Raw genomic sequence first — 13,134 nt, forward strand, 5'->3', positions numbered from 1 at the left:
GAAAAAACTTTGAAAACTGCAAGCTAGTTGCTTGCGATGGCTAGGAGTATCGCACACGATGCCTTTTCGAGTACTCGTGTGCGATGATTAGTAAGTTACACATACGTTTCCTTATTGTAACACGTGTGTGATAACACATGACACCGCATACGGTTGTCGGGTTGTGTGCTCCAGTTAGTCTTCCCGCACTCCAGCGAAGCCTTCCCGCGCTCCACAGGGGTGAATTGTAAAATCCCCAATCCCCTAGACAGCTTCTAGCTATAAATAACCACAGCAATGGCCGGCAGCTTCCAGTTGCTAGCTAGTTACCCACACATATCGGCATACCCTCAACGGTCGACGACGGGATGGAGTCGCGCGACGGCAGAATCGAGGCTGAAGGCACGATGGTCGGCTTGGTCTCTACGGCCATGCCACCGCCTCTCCCGACGCTGGCCAGAGGAAGCAGGAAACACGGTATGAGAAAGCCGCCAGGTTAGCCAGGGTCATCCTAAAAGCGGACAGGGATCGCCAGCGGGCGATACTGTTGGTCGGCGCAGAGTGCGGCGGATGGTGCGGGCGGCGGAGGAGGGACCTGGACGACGCAAGGACAACTGTGGGAGTGGCGGCCGCCACACTAGGAGCAGGCTTATGTCCTAGATGGAGGAGGGCACGGCGTCGGACGTCACCGGGGCATGCCTGGGGGCCGTCACGGCAGCCCTGGCGAGAGCCAACGTCGTCTCGCCGGACGTCGCCGAGGCAGACCCGGCAGTCGTAGTAGCCCTAGTGAGCGCTGCTAGTACCGGCGATTCTCGATGTCGAGTCTGCCCTAGCCTCGATCGATCAAGGTGTGTAGGTCATCAGACTTGGCGGCCTCCGCTCCCACTGAGCCCATGATAGACACGCTGATGGACGATGACTGTTGTGCGTGCTGGGTCAGCATCAGGTGCACAGTGTAGCTCTTTTGTGCGCGCGCGGTTCATTATATTCTTGTAAATTAGCGATATATATATAGCCAGTCTATTCTGCTAATATTAGCAGAAAAGTTAATCTGATAACACTTCCGCACTGCACGATCAACGCGAGAGCACTGCACTTTGTGTAGCAAGGGCACTGCAATACAGACTAGTAAACTTCGTGTCGAAACTATTTTCGCTCTAGGTTTTAACCGTTTATCGGAATGAGGCGTATAATATACCATTGGAAAGCTATGGATTAGCTGCAACTTCTCCATGTTGAACACTTTTCAAAATTCCTCGCGGTTTAAGAGCAGTTTCAAAAACGGTGCAGCGGACGACGAGTGGCAGCGAGCGTATTTTCATGTTTTTTTTTCTAAACCCCTTGTCGGAATGAAGCAAATGATACACCTTTGGAAAGATATCGTCGAGGCGCAACGTTTTTATATCTATTATTTTCTCTAATTCGTTACAGTTTAAGAGCAGTTTTAAATTTAGTAAATCGCGGAATTCTGTTTTTTCGAATTTGTTCAATTTTCGTACTGTTTTCACTCCAGTTTTTGAACCGTTTGTCAAAACGAGACGTGTGATACCCCGTTGGAAAACTACGGACGAGGCGCAACTTTCATATGTTGAAATGGTTTTGAGATTCCTAACAGTTTTTAGTTAATTTTGAAAATCGTGCGGCTGACGACGAGAGGCAGCGGCCGTCTTTCACGAAATTTTTACAAACCGCTTGTCAAAATAATTCAAATTATACACCGTTGGAAAGATATAGATAAGGCGCAACTTTTTTATTTAGAACACTCTCTCCGATTCCTTGCGGTTTAAGAGCAATCCTGGTTTAACCGAAATGCGGAGACTTTGTTTTTTCGCGACACCAAATCGTCGTATGTACCACATCAGACAGAAAACCACACTGCTTTTAGACTGAAACCCGCACTGCATCAGACGGACTAGCAGACTGCATGATTTCTTTTTTGTCGGACGTAAATTTTTTAAGACGAGGAAGAAAACCGCGTGCTTTTAGACTGAAAACCGCACTGCATCAGACGGGCTAGCGGACTGCATGATTTTTTTTGTGGGACGTAAATTTTTGAAGATGAGGAAGAAAACCACACTGCTTTTAGACTGAAAATTGCACTGCATCGGACGGGCTAGCGGACTGCATGATTTCTTTTTTGTGGGACGTAAATTTTTGAACACGGGGAAGAAAACCGCACTGCTTTTAGACTGAAAACCGCACTGCATCAGACGGGCTAGCGAACTGCATGATTTCTTTTGTCCTTTTTCTAACTTTTTTATGAAACACGAAACATGTGGTACCTCGTGGGATGAGTGCAGTGCAGATCAGAGGGAAAGTGAACCGCTACACAAATTAAAGTGCACTGAATGGATTTTTTGTCGTTTTCAAACAATTTTTTTAATACGTTCAAACTAAATTATCGAGGCTAGTGTACTGCATTTTTTTGCAAAATGCTTTTGTAAGTTTGCACCGTTGAGGTTAGTGAACTGCACTATTATTTTTCATTTGTTCTTCTCATTTTTTATGAATGCTCCCTGACTGCTGAGACGAGGCAAGTGTACTGCATTAATTTTTCTTTCAACTTTTTTCTACGGCACACAACAACGGAGTGAGCTGCATAAAAAAATCAACCTTTTTCCAGAAAAAATTGCACTTTGGCAATATAGTGAACCTCTCAGAAAAAGAAGATCACCGCGGCGATCAAGCAAGTGAGCTGCATTTCAAAACAAGTACTGTTTGTTTTCTTCAATGCACGTTTTTGGCAGACCTGTGACTGGTGCGTCTATGGGCTACGAGACAGGCTGCAATGCTGCTCTTTATAATCCAGATAGTACAAACACATACAAATTACATTGATGAGGGACTTCAAAAACGAATCCACATTTTTGTCCCTGAAATGCAAGTCGGTCGCCGGTGCACTGTATGTCCGACCCCCACAGCACTGCACATGTGTGCCCATGGGACTGCAACCAAAATCTGAAATACGCAAAAACGTCAACAGTGAGCAAAATAGACACCAAACAAACATCGTCGACGACTGCACGCACATCTCCGCGGACTGCATGATTCGTCGTTCGGCACCCCATCTCCGCGAACTACACGCACATGGGCGCCGCACTGCACGCCCGTGCCCCATGAACCGCGACCACCTCAAAACACAAACAAAAAATCAAATGTTGGACTGCACGCACCCCGGCAGCAGCTCCCAGCGACGGGGGTAGAGGTGTGGACTGCAGTGCAGCAGTTTGCAAGTTTGCACACTGCACGAGGGTGGGGGGTGTGGACAGGTGACTAGGCTAGTCGGAGAATGGACACGGCCTTGCGGATCCAGAAGATGGACGACCGGTGGCGGAGGGCCTGGTCGCGTGGGGAGCTAGTGGTCGCGTCGAACGGCGGCGCAGGAGAAGGAAGAGGGGCGCCGGGGGTGGGAGGCGCGTGACCCGGGTGGACGACGCGGATCTGTTCCGAGTAGGCGCAGGAGGAGGGAGGTAGATGAGGATCCCGCCGGATCCGGTGGTTTGCTGGGCCGGGTGGGACGGCGGCGACCAGGGGAGGAAGGCCAGCTGGGCGTGGTGGTTGACCCGGCTACTGCTGGTTCGGCGGCGGCCCTCACCCGGGGTTGGAGGTGGCTGGGCGGCGCGCGCGGCTGCTGGTGGTCAGCGGCGGCGCTTGACGCGCCCGGGATGGGAGGTGGGGGCGAGGGGAGGAGGTTCGCCGAGGCGGGGAGTAGAGGCAGTCCAGGGCGGCGTAGATCCACGGACGGCAGCCCGGCCCTTGGCTGTCCTTGCCGGCGTTAGAAGGCAGTGGAGGTCGGGGGTGGAGGGACAGAGGAAGGTGGGGGTCGTGGGGGCAGAGTGGGAGGAAGAAGGCGGCCTGGATCCGGCGCCGGGACTGGGACGTCGCAGGGGCTCACCGCGGCCTGGATCCGGCGCAGACTCGTGCTGGGAGGTGGCTGGGGGAGGTGTGCCTCGCCGGCGAGTGGAGGAAGGTCGCGGGTAGGGCGGGGGCGCAGGAGATCGGCGCGGGTTGCGGGGTGGAGGAAGGGAGGAAGGTGGTGCGGTGGTGGGGGGAGGAGGTGGTGCGGTGGTGGTGGGGAAGGCGGGGAGGTGGTGGGGGCGGTACGAGATGTGGGAGTAGTGGGGTCGCCGGATGAGTTTAGGCCGGGGTTGACCTGTTGATTTTTTATTTTACGTCCGTCGGGTGGGTTGGGGTGTTAGCACAACTAGTAAAGTGCCCCTGCATTGCCACGGGCTCTTGAAATAGTTTACAAGAGTTACATGTTAAATTGCACACGTACAAACAATAAAACACAAATACAATTATTTAATAACTGGAGTTCATTTTTGCAATGTAAATTGATAACATGAAGAAAAATTAACGACATGTTCATGTAACAAACCGGAGCGATGTTCCAACTAAACATCTATTACAAAACTATTAATATCTAGATGATGCGCTTAAGTAATTCTTTCACAATATCAGGAAAGTTTCGTTTAGCTTCATTCCCACGATGTTTTAGCAAGTGTAATAAAAACTGCTTCCTCAATTCATACCCATTCTGCACAAACAATACATGTAGTTATTATGAAAATTTCACGCCGAAGGTCTTAAAACATGTAACTGACAATACTCATCGTGCAAATCGGCTTGACCAATTCTTTGCCGTTCCACCAGAGCATAAAATGAAAAACAAAATAGCCAGACACATTCCTGCAAAACTTTAGATTAATAATATATAGAATATAGTGATAACAAAAGTAAATGTTTTTATTATGAATCCATTACCCGTCTATACTCGTTGGAACACCGAACGGAAATAAACGTTGCCATTTAGATATATCATAATTCCAACCAGGAAGCTTTATTTCGAGTGCTTCTTTGAAATCCCTTGCAAAACTTTTTAATTTCAGAGCATGCCTCAATTTTTTTCCTCTAACGATTGTGATGTTTGAATAGGATCCAGAATATATAGACGACGTGCCTCTTTCTCGATGACGTACAAGATGTATCGGCCGATGGATGCATAGGGAAGATAAATCTACAAGTGGAGCTATTAGAAACAACAATAAACCATGATAACAATGGATAAAATACTTTACTTACCTTGTTGCACGATGAGATGTCATTGTCCATCCCAGGCCAGCTATCAAATAATGTTGCCAACGTCTGGATAGTTTTCTTCTCGCAAAACTTCTAACTCGTGTTGACTCTAGCATCATGGACTAAGTAAAAAAAGAAATATTGCTTCAACATGTTGATGCTAATGACATATAGAATGAAGAGTTACGATAACTTACACAAAATCGTAGATCCATGTAGTGCACAGGAGGGTCTGTGAACAATACTCCCTCGTCACATGCCAGCATACGCACGGCTGTGTTGAAGCAATCATTGTCCATGGGCTGCTCTATGTTAAGTATGCACTGAAGTTTCTTAAGACTTAAGCCCATTGGATCGGGTGTCGAGCTCCGGACCCATACCTTCCTATAAATTGGATGGTAAGAAGAACAATAATATACAACCTCACATTAAATATTGATACCTGATACTTACTCCAAACAACCGGCATTATCGATCGGCATGATGTAGTTGCAGAGGCCGGCAAGTAATTCACGTTGGTCCGTAGGTATGATAGTGATTGGTGCAGGACGTTTGTCTTTGACTATGTCAGATGGATTGTCCAGTATCTCGAGATCAACTTTCCTGTGCTTATCATCTCGCGTGGGTTTGATTAGCTGCCCCAACATATGATCTGCCCCAACATTAGTTCCTATAGTTATCCACCACGGGCGTTCAGAAAGCAAAGAGAAGTTAAACATAATCACAAATAGTATGATTGTCAAATACGCACATATAATTAACGACATTGTAAATCTACCAAATAAGTACCAGGGATCACATATGAAGGTTGTTGAACATTTGTGATATCACATAGAGTACGACGGTGAACAATCGGCCCATCGTCTAGATGGTTTATAAAACCATCTGACTTCTTAGTGCGATAAGATGCCCGCCTCCACGCGTTGATAAGATCCCTATGGTCTACCATTTTTACAATAGGTATGAGAGTTAGAGAACAAAAAAAGTATCGATGTTGATACAACATCTATGAAACCAACACGGGGAACATCTATGAAGTCAGGTTACTATAACGATTAATTTGCATACTATAGGTATTCAGAAAAAACCAAGAGTAGTCAGCAAAATCACGCTTAAATACTTACCAGTCTTTGAAAGGGATGGCTGATTATACTCTTGTAACCTGGCCATATCCTCCTCTTTTTTCTTCCGATAAGATTCACGCCTCTGTGCGTTGAACTGCTCCCTTGTTTCGCCAACGTTTTTTTTTCTTCATTAAATACAGCTACTGTTGCATGCTGCTCGGAAGTTTTGTCATCTGCATTACGTTAAGCGTAAAAACCACAAAGCCCATTAAGCTCATCTGGGAGATGTCGATTTGGAAGCTGTATAAGCATGTCTGTGAATACCTTGAGTATCATCTCGTAGCTTAGTGGTACCATCCTTATTATTCTCAGAATACGACGGAATCCCGTCGTTTGAAGGTTCCCGCCCTACATCTTAGCAATCAACAAAATATACGGTATGCACGAAACATTAGCAGCAATCTTGACACAGTCTTATACCTGCATGTAAGGGTATGAAGTTTGCATTGTAGTCTCCAACATTTATCCCGCCCGTAAGGACTGCAACACATAATGCATTCTGCCACTTTCAGAAATGGACGTGAAGCAACATTTATAACCAATCTCCGGACAGTATTATACCTGATTCCGTCGAGTAGACGTTATCAACAATTTCAGCTACGGGTATGATGCTCGCATTGTGTTCTGCATCACTTCTCCCGCTTGTAAGACCTGGAAGACATTATGCATACTGTCATATATTCAGGTCTCGCAACTAAACGAAAACATGGTAGGTTGCATCATACCTGTAGTTACGTCATCTTCAGGTTGATGTTCGCCAACCGTGCTTTTTGAATTCCCCATATGCAACTATTGAATGGCAAAAATCATGAAGACAGAAATGGTAGTTATTTGATGACATTCTGGAAGGGTTATTGTTCTACATATATACTGCAACCTGTTGCTAGCATATACTGCAATTGTATTTTATTCTACATAAATACTGCAATGGCACTTTCATCTACATCTTCTACATCTCTGTACTTTCTTAGAATGCAAGTGTTTTTGTTCTATCTTCAGTTCAGCACAAGTGGAAACATACTCTAGGGTCCTGTATGGTTTGTGTTTTCTTTTTTGCCATATTTATACAAGTGCAGGATGCAGGATACCCCTTGGTAAAATTTTTTTTGCCAATTGCCATCTGTAAACATGTGTACTTGAGTCTAGTTTTAACATGGAAAAAAACCTAAACTGTGTAGAACAGAAATCAATCTCGCAGGCGGATCCATCCCTGTGAAAGCACTTGCCATGGCTGTATGACATGCGATGGATGTATGGGCTGTGAGATGTATGAGATGCGATTGTATGGCATTTGAGATGTATGAGATGCGATTGACGTATGAGATGGTTTGTATACCTATTTTTCGGATCCAGGACGTGTTCTGGCCGGATCCTAGACGTGTCCGCTTATCCTCGTCCAGGATCGGCGCCGGATCCTGGATCAAGGGCGAGGAGTTCAGCGCGGCGGCGAAGTGATGGAGGGCGGCGGCGACCTGATCCAGGACCCGCGCCGGATCGTCGAGGTGTTTAGCGCGGCGGCGAAGTGATGGAGGGCCGCGGCGACCTTGTCCAGGATCGACGCGGATGGAGGACGACGAGTGAAGCGGGGCGGCGACCTCGACCAGGATGGAGGGCGGCGAGGATGGAGGGCAGCGACTGAAGCGCGGCGGCGCAGGGATGTAGGGCGGCCACGAAGGGAGGCCTCGCTCGAGAACAGGACTCGTCGCTGGTTAACCGCCATAGGTTTTTTTTGTCGCAGGTTAACCTTCGTACGTCTTTTGAGGGTCGCATGTGGATAGATGCGGGTTCGGGCCTCAGGAGGAGGTTTTTTCGGTTTGTGATGTCTTAGTCAGAGGTGGGAGGAGGTACCAAAATAAACCGTGGGAGGTGGGACTAAAAAAAACCTGGAAGCGAGACTACCAACTGCTCCCTTAGGAGTAGAGATAAGCACACTGTTAGCAGAATAAGACTCTTAAGCATGTTATCATAATAGACCCACAGTATCAACCATTCGATCAACTCATCATCCGATCAAGGTATATCGGGTTTACAGTTGTCCAACCCGTTAAAAACATTAAATACATCGGCATGCACACGAATTAGGACCTTCCATAATAGTACTCCCTCCTTTCCGGTTTGCAGGGCTCAATTCAAAAATCTCACCAACCAAGGTAGATGATGAGTGGTGGAATACTTTTTGTAGTTTGCAAAAACACACAAGTAATGATCTTGCTTTCCTTAAAAAATTATGTTTATCAATGTATTAATTGCAATACATGCATGCATAAAGTACATGCATTGGTCAATTTTCTTTTAATACTTGCATGCAATGATTTAATGCACCTTGGAATCTGAACATGTGATGGGGAACAACGAAATTGAGCCTTATAAAATGAAAAAACTAAAATTTTGAGATAAGCCTTATAAAGCAGAAAGGAGTGAGTATTAAAAATATTTATTAGGCAGTCACGATTCCACCTTCCCAAAAATATTGCATGCGGATCATTTAGGACCTGTCATAATGTCTCGCATTATTCTGTTGATATTTAATTTGATTGCTTACCCAAAAAAAGCTCATGCACTGCCATAATTTGGCCGACGAATTACAGCTGGACGAAATCAAAGCATCTAGCACGCATTTTACATGGGAGCCACTAGGGATCAGACTAGTAACTAACCGTAGGATAAGAAGCATGATGACCATCGGATCGAGCACTACAGCCCCACGCGTTGTACCGTAGTTTGCATGCAGCATGCATGATTTCGCACTAATTGCCATCAATTTGTTTCCTAACAACTACTCCTATAAGTCAGGGCATATCAAATTGATTAGGCACCATAATTTAATGCATGCGATTTGTTTCCAATACTTATTTGGTATGTAAATTTAATTGCCTCGTACACATGTTTTCGGCCAACCTATAAAATTGTTTCCGTGGAAAATACAGATTGCTTCCATCGGGTCAGAATTTGCTAGTTAATGGAGATTCCTTGCATCGAGTTAGAATTTGTTTGCTTCAGTCAGCCAATTTTTTTGCTTCCACGTCAACTGACGATTGCTTTGATCTACTTCGATCGTATTTGTGTCGAGTGTTCACAAAGAAAAATACATTTCAAGCGACTACTCCCTCCATTCCTAAATATATGTCTTTTTAGACATTTTAAATGGACTACAACATACGGATGCATGTAGACATACTTTAGAGTGTAGATTCACTCATTTTGCTCCGTATGTAGTCACTTGTTGAAATCTCTAGAAAGACTTACATTTGGGAACAGAGGGAGTAGAAAATTATTTCGAGTGTAGCATATAAAAGAGCTCTTGATAAGATTAACATTAGTTTCCGTTATTTAGTGCTTTCAAAAGGTTAGAATTTGCTTCCGAAGCAACGGGATATTTCTTCCATCTGGTTGAAACTTGCGCTTCGATCGATCACACAAAGTGCTTCCATGCAACCGGCAATTACTTTGATTTAGTAAGAATGTATGTATTTCAGTGGTCTAAAAACATTGCACATCCATTGTAACCAGTGATTGCTTCAATCTATTCAGATTTGAGAGGTTTGACAAGTCATTTAAATTGCTTCTATGGCCACACAAACAGAATGGATCACAAAGGTAGGTTGACAACAGCCACGAGATTTGGTATTTGCGTCCATCAAATTAAACTGGGACTTTGCTTCCAATGAATTTGGTATTTGCATCCAAAAGGATGGAAATTTGCTTCCAAAAAATTTGGAACTTGCACCTAAAAAAGTAAGATTTGCTTCCATACCGAAAAAATGACGCATATGATCATGATTTGCTTACAAAGATATACACTTTGCTTCTAAATCATTATCAGTGAATTGCTTCCATACAAACATATATTTGTTTCCATCAAAAGGAAAAACGAATTATATTTTAAATTGCATGGGAATATGTTTCCACAACGGTGAAAGATTTTTCTCAGCTAAGCGGGGAATTTGCTTTCATGGTGATCTCAGAGCACTGCACCATCTACGGCAAAGACACAAACTTCAAGCAAAAGTGCGAAGACATTGCCTCCCGCACCATGGACTGTGAAAAGACATGCTGCATCTTACTACCTTCCGTGCTTCCTGCAATTCGAGACATAATCATGGGACCGTGTTAATAAAATTCGATGAACAAATCCAAGAGTGACGGAGAAGAAGTCCATAATGCAAAGATAATGAAAATGACCCAATCAAAAAAAGAAAAATACAAACTATATTCCTCCATTCATTCGCGATGAATGAACAATACGTGAAATCCAGATTCAAGCTAATGCATCATTCGTGTCTCACATGTGCTTCACCCTAATCACCTACCTGTGCAAGTGCAGATGTGATGCTGAGGTCAGACATCGCCTGGTAACTGGTAAGTCACTCTCCTGCATGTCACGAGAGCCTATCCTCGCTGGCCTTCTTGCCAAACAGAGACGGACCTCCGGCAAGGTGGATCAGATGCCAAAACTGCAGAAGGAGCATGGCCCGATCCTGATGGAGTTCACGTACGGCGTTGAGGGATTTTTGAAGCTTGTCCGTGAGAAGGTGGTGGAACAGTCCCCGCGCGGCCGCCGGACAAGATGACGGACCGGCGAGGTGGAACAGAGGTCATGGGTGGGTCAGGAACTCGTGTCGGGGAGAGAGCAGTGGCGGCGCGGGGCATGGCGAGCTAGGCGATGTCTACAGGATGGGCAGGAGAGACGTGGAGATTTGGTTCGGGCAATTAAATATAGGAGAGGTTATAGGGATGGGCCAGAAAATTAGGAGGTTACTGCTTCTGCGCATAATTTAAGGGCATCTCCAATGTGCAGGCGCTTGCGTAGATGCTTAAGGAATAAACATAAAAGAGCGTCCGGGTAAGCGCCTCGGCATCCAACGCTGGCGAGCTGTGAGACGCTTGTTCTCTCTTATCAAATTAGCTTATCCGTGAACTGAAGCGCTCGGTGCCAAGACTGACGTCGCGGGCTAGTAGGCGTCAGGAATTTCTCTCCGCGCTAGCAAAACGGACGGGATTTTTAGCCTTAGCGCCCGTCATTAGCGCCCCATTGTATATGCCCTGAGTGCATCTCCCAGCCGTGAGATAAAAATCTAATCGACGGTGTCCGACTGGTATGAGGAATGCTTCCCATCAGACTTCTGTAGGTAAGTGTTTCCCAAACATAAAGGTAGGAATCATAAGTTACATGAAGCAATTATTTGATCTATCAAAACATTCATGATACACAATGGAAGCATGAATGTGGTGCAAGGGAAATGTTTGCATACGTGTGATCAAATGTGAATAAATTAAAAAAAATGTAAGCTGGAACTATGTAAACAAACTACCTGGAATGAAGACACGTGTGATAGCGAGGATAACACAAAAACTTATAAAATAAGTAGCAGGAAGTATGGAAGCAATCTGCATAAACCGAAGAAGCACTCAAAGTATGATTTAGAAGCTCACAGGAAGCCTGAAATTATGCTATATAAAATAGTAGAACATTGAAAATGAAAACAAACAAAGGTTCGGCCAACATTGGGATGCATGTTTGGTCTCACAAACATACATGTTTCATTGAATTTTGTTTACCTATGGAAGAAAACTCTCGCCCCAAGAAGCAAGTTTGCTACAATTTAAAATCTCCATCAGTAAGAAGCGTGAAAAGAGCGTGTTGCAAGATGCATGCCAAGAAGTAGAAATTGTGCTATATACAAGAGCTCAAATGGAAGCATATAACCACGAAAATTGAAGCAGACTAATACTGTAAGCATATTGTATAGAGTTTGAAAGCATCTGTACTGCAATTTAGGTGCTACATAACAGAGAAGTATCAAACATGGTACTTTGAGAATAAAACTAGTTTTCCATGGAAGCATGAAAATTTGAAATTCTAAAAAAATATTATCACCAAGATTGAGATGCACATTATTGACATCTGTGTGCCAAATTAACCAGAATTTGTAGATGATATGGCAATCAAATACTCACCTGTCAACATTGGCCCAATCAAGATATGAACACGAAGTAACACAAATCAAGTGCCTCAGAATAAAACTGTATCGACATGAGAGGACTTCAAAACCTAAGTCAGGTGAGTACGTACCAGGGGGACTCGCCGGACTGCTCTGGGCTTGCAGGCTTCTTTGCCGGACCGAGACGATTCACCATCGCGGTGAGGAGGAGGGTAGCTTGGCAGTGCCCTAGTGGGGAAGCTAGACGGCGAGGGGGAGAGGTGGATCGGGTTGCAGCGTACGCGGACGGGTCGCCGCACCGGCGAGGAGGAAGACGGAGCGTTGGGGATCGTCGGGGTGGATCATGCTGGTGGTGAAACGGCGCTGCGGATCCGGCCGGAGATCAGCTCGCCCGGGGATACACGATGGGGGAGGGGTGGTGGGTGGTTGCGTCTGGGCAGACGATATTTACGCGGATAGTGATGGATTGACATTAAATTGTGCGGTTAATTAATGCGATGGAGAATTGTTTTGATATAGGAAAAGTGTTAAGGGCGATGCTGGGCGCCGGAGCGCCGGCCGAACGTTTCGGCCGGTCGCACCCTAGCTGTCAGATCGGTCCGTCCTGAGCCATTGGATCTTTATCCAACCAGATCGTGCTAGCTTAGATCGTCTTCTTCCTCTCGCGAGCGTGTACGAGAAAAGGAACCGTGTCTCGCCGGCAGCGCGCGTTCTTCCTCGTCACCGCCCCCTCGCCTGCCCTCCTCGTCTCTCGTCGCCACCCTCGCCGCCCTCGCTGGCCGTCTTCGCCGGCCGCCATGGTCGCCGGTCCCAGCCCTCGGCGGCCGTGCGGTTGTAGCTTCCGTGGCAACCGTTGTAGCTCCGGTGGCGACAACCGGAGCTCACCGGCGTGCTCACCGTGTGCTCGCTGGCGCTCATCCCCCGCTTGCAACAAAAAAAATCAAGCGCCGGAGAGATGCCCAGTGCTGTAACCGACAACGAAAAAAGCTACAATCGCTGACGAAAAA

At 46.0% G+C, this 13,134-nt stretch overlaps 1 long non-coding RNA gene across 1 annotated transcript; it reads right to left on the reverse strand.

Annotated features, from left to right (window-relative positions):
- Nucleotides 1–9,913: 9,913 nt before the first annotated feature.
- Nucleotides 9,914–12,599, reverse strand: LOC123119127 (uncharacterized). Its single transcript, XR_006458445.1, has 2 exons — nt 11,498–12,599; nt 9,914–10,264 (listed from the first exon to the last, which is right to left on the reverse strand). It is a non-coding gene; the product is annotated as an uncharacterized lncRNA (long non-coding RNA).
- Between the last annotated feature and the right edge of the window lie 535 nt (nt 12,600–13,134).

The sequence above is a fragment of the Triticum aestivum genome, chromosome 5D, assembly GCF_018294505.1.
Source record: "Triticum aestivum cultivar Chinese Spring chromosome 5D, IWGSC CS RefSeq v2.1, whole genome shotgun sequence".
Taxonomy (NCBI): Eukaryota; Viridiplantae; Streptophyta; class Magnoliopsida; order Poales; family Poaceae; genus Triticum; species Triticum aestivum.